The 15,023-nt window shown below is 40.6% G+C and overlaps 1 protein-coding gene and 1 pseudogene across 3 annotated transcripts in view; one reads left to right on the forward strand and one right to left on the reverse strand.

Moving 5' to 3' along the window:
* The window catches only part of LOC105728881 (keratin, type I cytoskeletal 19-like), a 39,233-nt pseudogene extending 34,471 nt beyond the window's left edge, over positions 1 to 4,762 (reverse strand).
* The window catches only part of TMCC3 (transmembrane and coiled-coil domain family 3), a 299,140-nt gene that overhangs the window by 56,371 nt on the left and 227,746 nt on the right, over positions 1 to 15,023 (forward strand). The window lies entirely within an intron of this gene.

Here is a 15,023-nt window from a genome sequence, read left to right on the forward strand (position 1 = left end):
GGTGTGGATTGCCTAGTCACCCACAGTTGCTCTTTCTTCATTGCACATTTTTGTTTTAAACAGATTCCCTGTGATGATTCTACATTTGCCAAAACAATAAGAAGAAGGACACTCTTCACTTGCTTGATACTCTGACAAAGTGGACACTGTGAACATCACCTTGGGTGGGAGGAAGGCAGAACCTCCAACTGGTCTTGATCGGTGATAGTAAAATGGAGACACTGAGACCCTCACCCTCTTGAGAGGTAAAGGGAGAGTTCTCATTTCTCCTGCAGAGCTTGTTGTATCTCAGCCAGAGGAGGAGTTGATATGAGAACATGGGAAGAAATGGGTGAGGTGGTGAATGGGAGTCCACTGTTAGTTCTATAGGCTAGTCCTGAAATGAGGAGGAGCTGTTAAAAATGCCTATTGACTGGTACCCAGCAGGAGTATCCCGCGGAAGGGCTGAGGTCCACAGTGCTGGGCCATGCCCTGGGGTCCCAGCTGGGTCAAACGTAAATCCATGCAGAAGGTCTAGGGTGCTGGAGAAGAGATCAGTCAGCAGGGGGATGTGGAGGGGACTTGAGATATAAGAATATTTAACCATTTGAAGAACTAGCACAGCCATACTAGCAGGAAAGCAGCTCTGAACAAAACCCTTTGTGCTCCCCCAAATGACATCGTATAGGAAAGGCGCAGGCTGAGTCTATGCCTTGTCTAGTTCCTGGCACACAGTAGATGCTTGATAAATATTTACTGAAAGAAATTAATAAATGAATGTGTCACCAAACCATGTGTCAGAAATCCTCCCTATGCGCTAAAATAAGAATTGATTTTCTTGAGAAACTTCTAGTGTTTTGCAGGGTTTGGGATTGTTTGTATCTTATCTGATTTTCACAACGTGAAAGGCAGGGGCAGGAAAGGAAAAGTGATGTGTTCTTATTAGAGGGAAGAGAATATTTCTTCCTTTAAATAAAACCAGAGGTAATTGTTGAATCTGCTGGTTCTTCTCCTTTTGTCATCTATCTTATAAAATAATTTATGCAGGATAAAAATCAATAGTCTTTACAAAAGCAGCTGGTTCAGTGATTTAAAGGGACATACATTAGATGATTTGAAGTTGTCTGTGATAGGGAATTATAAGAGAATGTACTTTTTTTTTTCTGATGAGAACACATGAATAGAAAATGATAACAATCACTTTCTAGCCACAGGCCCTATATCAGGATGAAACATAGTGTTTGTGCTTTAAGGTAAAACATCTCCCAGAGGAGATGGTGGTGGTGGTGTGTCAGCTGGCATGGCCACCAAGCAGTGTCTGTTCTGTAATGGATATAATTTTTGCTGTGGGCTTTGAATACCAAATAAAACCTAGGAAAAAAGTACATGTCCTAAGAGCTTTCAGCAGTGGATAGTTCTGATGAGCTTGCTTAGGAAGAGCTAGACAGTGTGCTGCGTTGATGGAATATAAATAAGTTTCCAGGGAGTTTGTTTATTTGACTTACCTTGCTCCTTCCTAAAACAAATTTGGAGTGACTTCTCACCCAATGAATAATAATATTAGTAAAGTGGACCTAGAAATTGAAAATCAGGGCTGGGCATGGTGGCTCATACCTGTAATCTGAGAACTTTGGAAGACTGAGGTGGGTGAATCACTTGAGGTCAGGAGTTCTAGACCAACCTGGCCAACATGGTGAAACCCCGTCTCTACGGAAAATACAAAGATTAGCTGGGCATGGTGGCGCATGCCTGTAACCCCAGTTACTAAGGAGGTTGAGGCAGGAGAATCGCTTGAACCTGGGAGGTGAAGGTTGCAGGGAGCTAAGATTGTGCCAGTGCACTCCAGCCTGGGCAACAGAGTGAGACTTTGTCTCAAAAAAAAAAAAAAAAAAGAAAAAGAAAAAAAATTAGGACCATGGAAAAGAAGAGAATGACAAACTACTATCCATAAGTGTTAAATTAGATCTTTTGACTGATTTTACGTGGAACTTCCTGGTAGCTGTATCAAAAAGGAAAACATGGTAAGGTACATAACTCATACATGATAAGGTACATAACTCATACATGGTAACCTACATAACTCATACGTGGTAAGGTGCATAACTCATACGTGGTAAGGTGCATAACTCATACGTGGTAAGGTGCATAACTCATACGTGGTAAGGTGCATAACTCATACGTGGTAAGGTACATAACTCATACGTGGTAAGGTGCATAACTCATACGTGGTAAGGTACATAACTCATACGTGGTAAGGTGCATAACTCATACGTGGTAAGGTGCACAACTCATACGTGGTAAGGTGCACAACTCATACATGATAAGGTACATAACTCATACGTGGTAAGGTACATAACTCATACGTGGTAAGGTGCATAACTCATACGTGGTAAGGTGCATAACTCATACGTGATAAGGTGCATAACTCATACGTGGTAAGGTGCATAACTCATACGTGGTAAGGTGCATAACTCATACGTGATAAGGTGCATAACTCATACGTGGTAAGGTGCATAACTCATACGTGGTAAGGTGCATAACTCATACATGATAAGGTACATAACTCATACGTGATAAGGTGCATAACTCATACGTGGTAAGGTGCATAACTCATACGTGGTAAGGTGCATAACTCATACGTGGTAAGGTGCATAACTCATACGTGATAAGGTGCATAACTCATACGTGGTAAGGTGCATAACTCATACGTGGTAAGGTGCATAAGTCATACGTGGTAAGGTACATAACTCATACGTGGTAAGGTGCATAACTCATACGTGGTAAGGTACATAGTACATAACTCATACGTGGTAAGGTACATAACTCATACATGGTAAGGTACATCTCTCTTTGGAAAAGAGAGAGCGTGCCAGTTTCTCAAAGGAGGCAAGCTTTTCTGAAAGATTGCAGTTTTACTTCTTTGTTATTCTGGAGCTGGTGACTCAATTTTGATCATTCAGTTTGCATACTTCTTTTCCTTGTTGTTTCTTTACCTGTTAAAGCTACTTTTTTGCTTCATAGTCTCTGCACTGCTTACTAGTGCATCAGGTGATACAGAGAAGGGAAAGCAGGTAAATGCAAAAGTCTCTTTTGTAGCCAATTACAGGTCTGGTTAAGGTCATACGTGATACATCATTTTAACTAACTTCGTGCTATCTATTGACTGAATAAATACTTTCCAAGACAACAAAAGAGACAATTTTTTATTTAAAAAAATACTTATGACTTCATATAAAGCTAATCTAGCTTTGCAGTGGGCTGGGGATTGGAGCCCCTATGTAGCAGGTCAGCGTTAAAAAGTGAAAGTTCTATGCTTGGTCTGGGAGTGAGCATATATTAACCCATACATTGGACAAAGGCTGAGTGTCTTTTATTTCTCTAGTTTCCAAGCCTGGAGGAGCTTTAGAATCATCCAGGAAGCTTTTTAAAAATACAGACTACCAGGCCCCATCCTACACTGACTGGATTAGATTCTCAGGTGGTGAGGCCCTGGGATATGGTTTTTATTTGTTGTTTTGGCATTAAGCTCCCTTGGTTTTTCTGATAATCAGCCTGGCTTTGGAATTACTATTCATCTATCTGCAAAGGGAAAAAATAAGTCCCTCCTCTGCACTGTCCTAGCACTGTCAGCTGCCCTAGTGTCATCACTCTGCCAGAGGGAAGCTTCCTGAATAGTGATTGGGATGGGGGGTTGGGGGGTGGAGGAGGTGCAGGGTCACCAGATGGATTCTACATTGTCCAGTCTACAACAGATAAACAACATAAGCCAGGTGTCACTTTGGAAGATAAATAAGTGTCCTCCAAGAAACAGACAGCAACAGCCCAGTGAAATTTCCAAGGAAAATGAGAAAGGAGAAATTAAATATAACCTCATTTGATCACGGAAAATACTAAACACACAAACCTCAAAGAGAAGATCCCCACCCACTCTCTCTATATATATTTGCCTGTAGCTATTCCCAGGTATAATAATAAAAACACCGCTGACATTTAGAAGGTGTCGTGTATTAGGTTCTATGCTAAACCCTTTCATTGTATGTACATATCACATTTGTTTCCATATGTAGGTAACCTACACACAATCATGTAAAGTAGATATTGTAATTTTCTTTGCCAACGAATTAACAGACCTAGAGAACTGTGACTTATACAGAGACATAGTCTAGCAAAGAGTGGGGCTAGGTCTGAGGCCCAGGTCTAAATAACCCTTGAGAAAAATAAATTTTTGCTTTTGAATACATTTTTCTATTAACTACTACATTTTTCCTTAAAAGCATCAACCCACACATCTGTTTGATCCAATTCTGCTCTGTACCTTGGTTGAAAGAAGGGCATCCATCTATTCATCTATTCATGGACATCAGACATTCATGTTAAGCTTGTTCTGTGCTAGGTCCTGGAAAGACAAAGGTAAACAAGGACCCAGTACTCAGAAGGCTCACGGCGTGGAGCAACCAGAGCATGTAATGGGCTGATTGGTCAGGCTTGGGATGTGGTCCGTCACTGAAGCCAAAGTATCAAGGTTCTGTTATTGAAGAAGGAGGATGCTGGTCAGGGAAAAATCACAGGTGCCCATTGCAGGTCCCTGCCCTCAAGGAGCTTAAAGTCCAAAGGGAGAAGTTTAGATAAAAACTGCAGTTACAGACGGTCTTGTGTGGCCCCAAGGAAGGTAACAGTGCTATTGGCACTTACAACACCTGAGCTATTCCAAGGCCTGAGAAGGTAGCTCTGAGAAAGTGATGTGTGCATTGAGGTCTGATGAGTGCGTATGACTTACCTTCATGTCCTCGTTTGTATATATGTAATGTATATCTAATAATAGTTGGTAAGAACTTTCATTCCACAGGGAAAAGTTTTTGCTTGCATATGGTTTTCATTTTTAATGGCTGTATAATATACTACAGTGTTTTGTATAGTAATTCTATCCTGTCATCCAGTTAAATATTTACTTTCTCTTCTCATTAAATGTTCATCAGCAAACATATTTGTGCATAAGTTGTTTTCCTGTTGAAGAAAATGCAAGAAATGGGTTTGTGGAATCAAAGAATATACCTACTTGGTCATTGTATTACTTTCTAAAAGCAGGAATTAATTTTCTTTCACATCCTCTTCCTATATCCCCTTCTTGGTTATCTTCATGCATTTTATCAACAGCTCTTTTTACTTCCTTGTGGCTTACCTCTGTGTACCAGGTCTCCTGATATTTGTGTCAATCTTCGTATCTAGATGTCTTCAGATTTCTCATAATGAGCACTTAGAAATGCCTTCCTTTAAAATACCTACTTAGTGTACTTTGAGTTTCTAGCACATCGATTGTTGTGGCAGTGACTATTATCCTAACATCTGTTCTCTTTTTTATTCAAATTGAAGTTTTATTTGGGCACTTGGCCATTCAGAATAAAGATTATATTTCCTCTTTTGGAGGTGATGGATACGTTCATTATTTTAGTTATGTGATGGTTCCATGTGTGCTTAGAAAATGGTACACTTTGAAAAAAAAAAAAAAAAGACTATATTTCCCAGCTTCCCTTGCAACCAGAGGAGGCCAGGTGACTAGTTCTGGCCAATAGAATACATTCTTCTACTTAAAGGAGAATTATTTGGTAGCTTTTGGAATCTTTTTTTTAAAAAAGTGGTGTGTGCCTTTTGCCCTCTCTTATTTACACCATCTTCCACTCTGTTGCCTGGAACATGGTTGTGATGACGAGAGCTGTAGCCACCATATTGGATCATGACAACAAGGGCCAAACTCTAAAGATGTTGGAATGGTGAGCTGGAAGGCTTTTCGTTCTGTGAAGACTTCAGGGATCAGAGCTTACATACTTGTCACTGTGCTGCCTACCTCTGGACTTTCACATAGGAGAAAAATGCATTTTTATTTTGTTTAAATCATTACGTTGGGTCTCTGTTACTCACAACTGAATTTTATCCTAACTGATATAGATGTGCCCATATAAAAGAGACTATGTCAATGGTTGAAGTGGTTAAGACATTGTCATTTGTTGGACATGAATATTTCATGGTTAGGCTGAAACTTGAGACCAAAATCAAAGGAAAATGCAAGGATTAAATGCATTTCTTTTTGTACCTCTCTCAATTATTTTCTTGCTATACTCCCCCTATTTAAAAACTATTATCTTCATGATAATTGCTGTGTTTATGGAACTCTACTTATGTGCTTATTTCATTTAATCCATGATGAGGAGGTAAAATTGCTATCTCCATTTTATGGATTAGAAAATTGAGGCTGGAAAAAATTAACCTGTGAGGATTATTTATTTAACACATGGTGGAGTGGGACTCTATCCTGGATCTTCCCAACTCCAGAACCCAGTGTCTTACTTTTGTAGAGGAACCATCTTCTTGCATATACTATTCTTTCTCTGCAGAACACTGACCCTCTCTGCCTGTTGTGCCCGGCTACTTTATTTTTTATTTCATTTCACTTTTTTAGAGATAAGGTCTTGCCCTGTTGCCCAAGCTGGAGTGCAGTGGTGCAATCATAGCTCATTGTCATCTTGAACTCCTGGGCACAAGCAATACTCCTGCCTCACCCTCCCAAGTAGCTAGGAGTACAGACGAGTGCCACTACACCTGACTGATTTTATTATTTTTTGGTAGAGATGAGATCTCTCTGTGTTGCTCAGGCTGGTCTTGAACTCCTGGCCTCAAGTACTCCTCTCATCTCGGCCTCCCAAAGTGCCGCGATTATAGGTGTGAGTCACTGTGCCCAGCCTGTCCATCTACTTCTACACACCCAAAGTCTCCTGTCCTTCAGCAAACTTTCCTTGATCCCTCCATGCTATCTCATAATGCTATTGCCTTCATAGCATCTTGTACATTGTCTATCACAGCATTTATCACATCTTACTGAATTTGTTGCTTATTTGCCCCCACCATGGTAGACACTGAGGTTCTGGGGAGGCTTGGAAAGACTAAGTCTTGTTCTTTATTTTTTCCCCTAGATCTTTGCAGGGTACCTGGCACATAATAGGTGCTTAATAAATATTTTTTGAGTTATTGAACAAACTCCTGTTTGTCCAAAGATGTTTCTGCTTTTTAAAGCACTTTTTGGCATGGATATTCTAACTAATCTCTCTGCTAGAACTTTTTCTTATTCTTGTATATTCTTGTGCCATAGTAATTGTGTCTATGCTTTTCAAAGGCTTGATTTGGTAGGTAATTTAGTCTTTGGTCGTATGTGGCATTTCCTCTTAGTTCTCAGCAGGCTGGTGCTGCTGTTATGATTTCACAATATGAATAGATTTGCATACTGTTAAGCTGCAGTGATCTTTTGCATGCATTCAGGAAAAAATGAAATAGTTGTAAATAAGCATATGCATGAACTCATTCAGAAAAATGACTATCTGGATCCCAAATTGCATAATCATCCTCCTTTTATATTTAACAGATGAGTAAGAGCTTTAAATTTTCATAGAGTTGAAAGATATGCTGCTTTGTCAGAGAAGGGAAGAAGAAACGAGAGCTTCCCTAAATGTAGTCAAACTCTGATTGCAGTGTTGTTCAATCCAGTCATTACAAGATTCCCATTCAAAAAGCATGCAAGTTGAATTAGGTTGAATGCCATTCATAGAATTGAAAATATATTCCTGGTCTGAAAATTCCTTTAGGGCACAGGGTCTTTGTCTTAGATGTTTCTGAATCCCCAGCGCTCAGGATTGTTCTTCACATAGTATAGACCTTCTACAAATATGGGATTCAGCAGAAGGAATTTATTTTCACATTTTGCTGTTTCATTGAGCACTGTATGCTGCTTGTTTTTGGATTAGTTGAACCTTTTATTTTTTGTGCTTTTGGCTTATTTTACTTATTGGCATAGAAGTTAGCAGGAAAGAGCAAAATGATAAGCTAAAACCCAAGGACTGGGAACTAGCTGCTGCCCTCATCTGTTTATTGTTATTTATTTACTTTTTCTTTTTTTTGAGATGGAGTCTTACTGTGTCACCCAGGCTGGAGTGCAGTGGCTTGATCTTGGCTCACTGCAACCTCCACCTCTTGGGTTCAAGTAATTTTCCTGTCTCAGCCTCCTGAGTAATTGGGATTATAGGCGCCTGCCACCATGCCTGGCTAATTTTTTTTGTATTTTTAGTAGAGACGGGGTTTCACCATGTTGGTCAGGCTGCTCTCGAACTCCTGACCTCAGGTGATCCACCTGCCTCAGCCTTTCAAAGTGCTGGGATTATAGGCATCAGCCACCATGCCCGGCCCCTTATCTGTTCATTACTTATTAATTATTTTAACAGTTTTCAGTGTACAGTTCAATGGCATTTATTACAATCACATTGTTGTACAACCATCACTGCTGTCAATCTCCTTTCATCTTTTCATCTCTTTTTTTCTTCCCAAACAGAAACTCTGTACCCATTAAACAATAACTTGTCACTTACCCCCTTCTAATTTCCTCGCAACCACCATTCTACTTTCTGTCTGTATGACTTTGACTACTCTAGGGATCTCATGTAAGTGGAATTGTATGATATATGTCTTTTTGTGATGGGCTTATTTCACTTAGCATAATGTCCTCAAGGTTCATCCACAGTGTAGGATGTATCAGAATCTCCTTCCTTTTTAAGGCCGAATAATATCTACATACCACATTTGTTCATCCATTCATCTGTTGATAAACACTTGGGTAGCTTTCTCTTTTGGCAATTGTGAATAATGCTGCTTTGCACATGGGTGTACAAATATGCTCCTATCTTAATTTCACCTCCCCTGTAAGATATGTACTAAAAAGTACTTTCAAAACCTTTCACATTGTCAAATAAAAAATGTGTGCTTCAAAAGACATCATCAAGAAAGTGAAAAGACAACTCATACATTGGAAGGAAATATTTGCAAATCATCTATCTGTTAAGTGACTTGTATCTAGAATATATAAAGAGCTCTTATGACTCAACAATAAAGACAGCTCAATTAAAAAATGGGCAAAGGATCTGAGTAGACATTTCTCCAAAGAAGATATACAAAGGCTGGTAAGCTCATGAGAAGATGCTTAATATCATTAGTCCTATGGACATTCAAATCAAAACCACACTGAGATACCACTTGATACCCACTAGGATGGCTGTAATAAAAAAATGGAAAAATAACAAGGTTGGCGAGGATGTGGAGACACTGAATACACTGTTAGTGGGGAGGTAAAATGGTGCAGCCTCTTTGGAAAACAATTTAGCACTTCCTCAAAATGCTAGACATAGGTGGACACTGTGGTATGTACCTGTCATCCCAGCTACTTGGGAGGCTGAGACAGGAGGAACTCTTGACCCTAGGAGTTCAAGGCCAGCCTGGGCAACATAGCAAGACCCTGTCTCTAAAAAAAGTCAGCTAAACATAAAGTTAATATATGAGTCAGCAGTTCCACTCCTGGGTATATTATACCCAAAAGAAATGAAAACATATATCCACACAAAAACTTGCATACAAATGTTTATAGCAACACTCTTAGCAAAAAAAGTGGAAACAACCCCAATTTTTTTCAACTGATAAATGGATAAACAGAATATGATATATCCCTGTAATGGAATATTATTCAGCAACAAATAGAATGAAGTACTGATATATTCTATCACAGAGATGACCCTCAAAAACATGCAAAGTGGAAGAAGCCAGTCACAAAGGACCAGATCTTCTATGGTTCTGTTTATATAAAACGTTCAGCAGAGGCAGATCTATAGAGACAGAAAGTAGATTAGTATTTCCCTAGGGTAAAAGAAGGGGACCAGTAGTAAGGGAAAATGGGAGTGACTGCTTATAAACGTAAAGTTTTGTTAAAGGATGACAAAACTGTTCCAAAATTAAATTATAGTAATGGTTGCAATATACTAAATGTATATAAACCACTGAATTGTTAAAGGATGATGAAACTGTTCCAAAATTAAATTATAGTAATGGTTGCAATATACTAAATGTATATAAACCACTGAATTGTATACTTAAATGGTTGCACTTGATGGTATATAAATTACATCTTAAGAAATCTTTTTAGAAACGAAAACCTTTAGTAGCATTATCGCACATTCTGCAAGCTGACCTTGTGGATGTCATTTTTGCCCTCCATGAAATAGGACACCATAGTTTCTTTGGAGAATAAATTAGGGAATTTGTTATTGAAAATACAGGGAAAAAACTTGGGGAAAAAAGTTTCCCAACTTTATAAGAAATTAAACAAATTTTGGCAATATTTATTTATTTCTTAAAAATGTGGCATGCCTCCTTTCAAAAATGAGGACAGAATTAATGCAATTGAACTCTGCATCAGAGGACTTTAACAAACCTTAAAGCTATTTTGGATCTGTCTTTCCCTTGGCATAGGAATCTTTCTCTCTTTTACTCTGTAGACAAGGCAATATGCATCCATGTCACTGTATGTCCAGAATTTCCACCTCAAGTTATCTCCTTTTTGCACATGGCTCTTTTTTCTCAGTTGGTGTTTGGTTTCTGCTGCTCAGCTGACCTTGGATAAACCAGTAGTCCCTCTTCCTTCTGCCTCGTAAGTCAGTCTTAGGCTTGTTGGAAGGTGTGGTTAAAGGGTAATCAAGAGAGATGTACCTGTTAATATTCTGAAAAGGGTTTGCCTTATATTAATCTAAATCTGTGGTTTCTGTGGATTTTATGTATGCCCACTATTCCTGGCTTTGGTTACCACACAGCCAAACATTGATTGGATTTAAAAAAATTTTTTTTTCTTTGAGATGGAGTCTGGCCCTTTCAAGGTAATAATGGTGGCATTATAAATATTAATTACAAAAAGAGGCTGTCAGCCAGGCTGAAGTACAGTGGTGCGATCCTGGCTCACTGCAACCTCTGCCTCTCAGGTTTAAGAAGTTCTCCTGCCTCAGCCTCTTGAGTAGCTGAGATTACAGGCACCCACCACTGTGCCTAGCTAATTTTTGTATTTTTTTTTTTTTTTTTTTTAGTAGAGATGGGGTTTCACCATGTTGGCCAGGCTGGTCTCGAACTCCTGACCACAAGTGCTCTGACTGCCTTGGCTTCCCTAAGTGCTGGGATTACAGGCGTGAGCCGTCACGTCCGGCCTGATTGAATTTATTTTTGACTTTTGCTCTCACTGCCTTTTGCACTGCTCACTCCAGGGCCTTGTGCCTGCGTACCTGGCACATTTTCTTCAGCAGGTTGTAGAGACCTGGGAGGGAGGACCAGGGACATTGTTAAACTAGCTCCTGGCACTATGTAGGTGGTTTGCAGTCATTCTTTGAATACATAATTCCACTGAGGTGGAGCTTTAGGATGTGAGCCAGCAGTTTCTTCATGGTATCTTTGTCTTATTTTCTAATGTCTGTTAAAATAATGTGGCACAACCGACTGAGAGAAGTGCGTCCTGCCTCCTGCTTGACTGGTCATGACATAGGTTTACAAGCACGCTAACACGGCGTTAAATCACATAAATTAAACCTCAAGAATGAAAATGATGTTTGGCTTTTCTTCTGAGAATCTGCACATACAGTTTGTCAGCCCCGAATCTCCCAAAGGCGCCCCTGGAATGTGGGCTCTGAGATGTCTTTTTGGTTTTTGTTGGCAGGTTGATCAAAGCCATCAGTCCTGTCAAGTGGTTAGACCAAGAGGAAGATAAATCGAATCCAGCTCCTTGCACAGACTTTTAAAACAAAAGTCTTGTTTCCTGATGTTTTGTTTTGTATTATGAGTTGGCTGTGAAGAGCATAAGTGATTCTTCTCAAGTCCCTGTGTGTTGTTTTTTTTTTCATCAGAACTGGCATATGGAATATGTACCGTGATAGGGTAGAAGACAGTGCTTACTTTCCATTTCAGGAAGATGAGTTTCAGAGATTACAGAGCTGAGGCTGTGAGAGGTTGTGATATAAATGCCATCATTTTCTCAATACTGGTGGCCAGCGTTAGAGGGAAAGAGGCTGGAGGCCTGACCTTACTGATGTCCAGGCTTCTCTGTCATGGCTCTGCTGGTCTAGGTCCCCCACTCTCTGGCCACATCCCGCCTTTTCAAGGAGAAATAGCCCTTCTTTGAAAGTCAGGAGACCCAAGGTTGAGGACTGGTCCTACCTTTGACTTCGAATAGCTTTTAGCCTGAAGCAACCTATCCCTTAGGGGGTGCTTGGATATTTGTGGGGGGGCAGTTTTGGTTGTCACAGTTGTGGTTATGATTTTTGAGTTTTGGTTTATTTATAAATGGTATCATTATAAATATTAATCATAAAAAGAGGGTGTTGGCTGGGTGTGGTGGCTTACACATACAATACCAGCACTTTGGGAGGCTGAGGCGGGTGGATCACGTGAGGTCAGGAGTTTGAGACCAGCCTGGCCAACATGGTAGAACCCCGTCTCTACTAAAAATGCAAAAAATAGCTGGGTGTGGCGGCAGGTACCTGTAATCTCAGCTACTTAAGAGGCTGAGGCAGGAGAATTGCTCGAACCTAGGAGGTGCAGGTTGCAGTGAGCTGAGATCGTGCCCCTGTAGTCCAGCCTGGCCAACAGAGCAAGATGGTGTCTCAAAAAAAGAAAAAAAAGGGGGCATTGGATCTTTAGCATCGAGAAGCACTCAGATGGATCATTGGATTCTCTGAGCCTTAACTGACCTTTTCTTTTTCTTTGAAATGGAAATAATACTTCCCCTACTCATCTCTCAGAATTATTTTGAGAATCAGTTGCGGAAATAATGTGAATCTGAATCTCTCTTGAGTGTTTCCTCAACTGAAAAATGGGGCTAGTATAGGCTTAGCATGGCCTTTATGAGGATTAAGCAGGATTACACATGTAAAGCACTTGGTAAGTGGTAAAGCAAAATGCAACAATGTGTACACCATCAATTGAGGATGTAATCCTGACTCCCCGCCCAGTCAGCTGTCTTCCTGTTGACTGGATACATCTTCTGATCTTCTGTCTTTACATTCCAGACCTTAGTGCCTGCACATGTGTGGGTGCTGCTCCCTCTCTTTCTTTTTCTCTCTTCCTTTCTATCTTCTCTCTCTCTCCCTTCTTCCTTCCTTTCTACTCTGCCCTTCCTGGATTTTCCCCCCTCATCTTCTCTGTCTGCCCCAATCTGCTCTTTCCTAAACATTTCTCTTACCTAACCTCACACAGGGCCCAGGGGGAAGGATCTTCTTCTGTTAGTTTTCTGCTCAGTGCTGGTTTCCTGCTCGATCATTTGCTTGTGGAATAGTTTGTTATCTTCCCCTGAACGTGCATTTTATTGCTCCCTGGAATGTAAGTCCCTTAGATTTAGCATGAGACTGAAGAGCTGGTAGATATCAAGAACTTGATTTTCTACACCCCGGAGACAAGCTTTAGATGGAAACAAGCCAGTAAACTTGAACCTTTCCTTCCTTGAGGATATGTAATCACCCAAGCAGTAAAGCTAGTTACAGACTTTTAGAACAGGAAAGGACCTCAGGGAATTACTCTTTATTGCATATAACAGGTGGTTTATACACTTGATATACTTTATGTCTTGTCTTTCTCATAATAATATTAAAAGGTAAATATGGCCACCTACATATCATGAGCAAGGAGGCTAAGACTCAGAGATGTTACCTGTCTCGCCCAAGGTCACTCATAAAGTAGTAAAGGGCTTCTCTTTGCTTCAAAATCCATGTTCTACTGTTTTTATTGTGCTTCTTAAGGGAAATGAAGCTTTGATCATTACTAGAATACCATTTGGGGTAAGGAAGCTGAAAGAGTCAACATTAAGTAAAAAACAAAACAAAACAAAACACCAAGGGGTTTTGTTATGAAAAGTAAATAGCAACATACTTTATTCTTCCTCCAAGAATCCAGAATAAATTGATATCCAGTGTAGAATCAGCTAAGGTATGGCCACAGAGCAAGTATCAGATGGCTACTATATAATGCCCAACTAGTGTCTTGCTAAGATGCCAAAGGAGAGAGGGTGCTTCATCCTTAAATGGCACGAAGAAACCCTGAAACCCGTATGGCAGGCAGGTTTGAGTAACACAGCAGCATGTGTACAGCCTCTGGGGCCAGACTGTGGGTGTGGATCCCAGCTCTCCTACTTTTTTAGCTGTGGGACCTCGGGCAGCTCCCTTACCCATCCCCTTGTGTCTCAGTTTCTGCATTTGTAAGACATGGGAGAGATAATAGAACCAGCCCCTCAGGCAGTGGTGAAAAACAAAAGCGATGATACCCATAAAGACTTAGAGCAGTGCCTGGCATATCATAAGACTCACTGAGTGGTGGTGAGGGCGTTGGTTATTGAGGGTTGGTTATTGAGGCCAAGGAAAGTATTCCACAGTGCGAACTTTTTAAAAATTCCAACTGGGCCGGTTGCAGTGGCTCATGCCTGTAAATCCCAGCACTTTGGGAGGCCAAGGTGGGCAGATCATGGGGTCAGGAGTTTGAGACCAGCCTGGCCAACATGGTGAAACCCCTGGCCAACATGGTGAAACCCCGTCTCTACTAAAAATACAAAAATTAGGCAGGCGTGGTGGCGGGCGCCTGTAATCCTGGTACTCAGGAGGCTGAGGCAGGAGAATCACTTGAAACCAGAAGGCAGAGGTTGCACTCAGCCAAGATTGTGCCACTGCACTCCAGCCTGGGCAAAAGAGCAAAACTCCATCTTGGGGAAAAAAAAAAAAAAAATCCAGCTGCTTGGCAAGGGCCAGAAGCTGATGGCCTTGAATCAGTCATAGAAGCTTGATGGGTGTGTGATGGTGTCTCTCCTGACTCCACAGAGGGTCCATCTGCAGTTCCCCCACAGGTATGTATCTAAGAATGCGGCCAGTGGAAGCAGGCTTTAAGGCCAGACCTTACCTTGTAATGATGAATAGCAATTCTCCTTGACTAAGAGATGAGCTTAAGATGCCAAGGGGTTTTGTTATTAAAAGTAAATAGCACACGCTCTATTCTTCCTCCAAGAATCCAGAATAAATTGATTTCCTAGGCAGGGTTTGTAACTACGTACTAAGTCTCTCACACTGTTCTCTGAAAGGTCTCAGTTAAGCCCCTGAGAGGCATGAATAGTTGATGAAGGTTTTATATTGGGACCCTTAGTAAAACTGGGCTTGGCAACTTTT

This window comes from Aotus nancymaae, unplaced genomic scaffold, assembly GCF_030222135.1.
Source record: "Aotus nancymaae isolate 86718 unplaced genomic scaffold, 86718_ANA_hifiasm-v0.15.2.pri h1tg000016l, whole genome shotgun sequence".
In the NCBI taxonomy this organism is placed as follows: Eukaryota; Metazoa; Chordata; class Mammalia; order Primates; family Aotidae; genus Aotus; species Aotus nancymaae.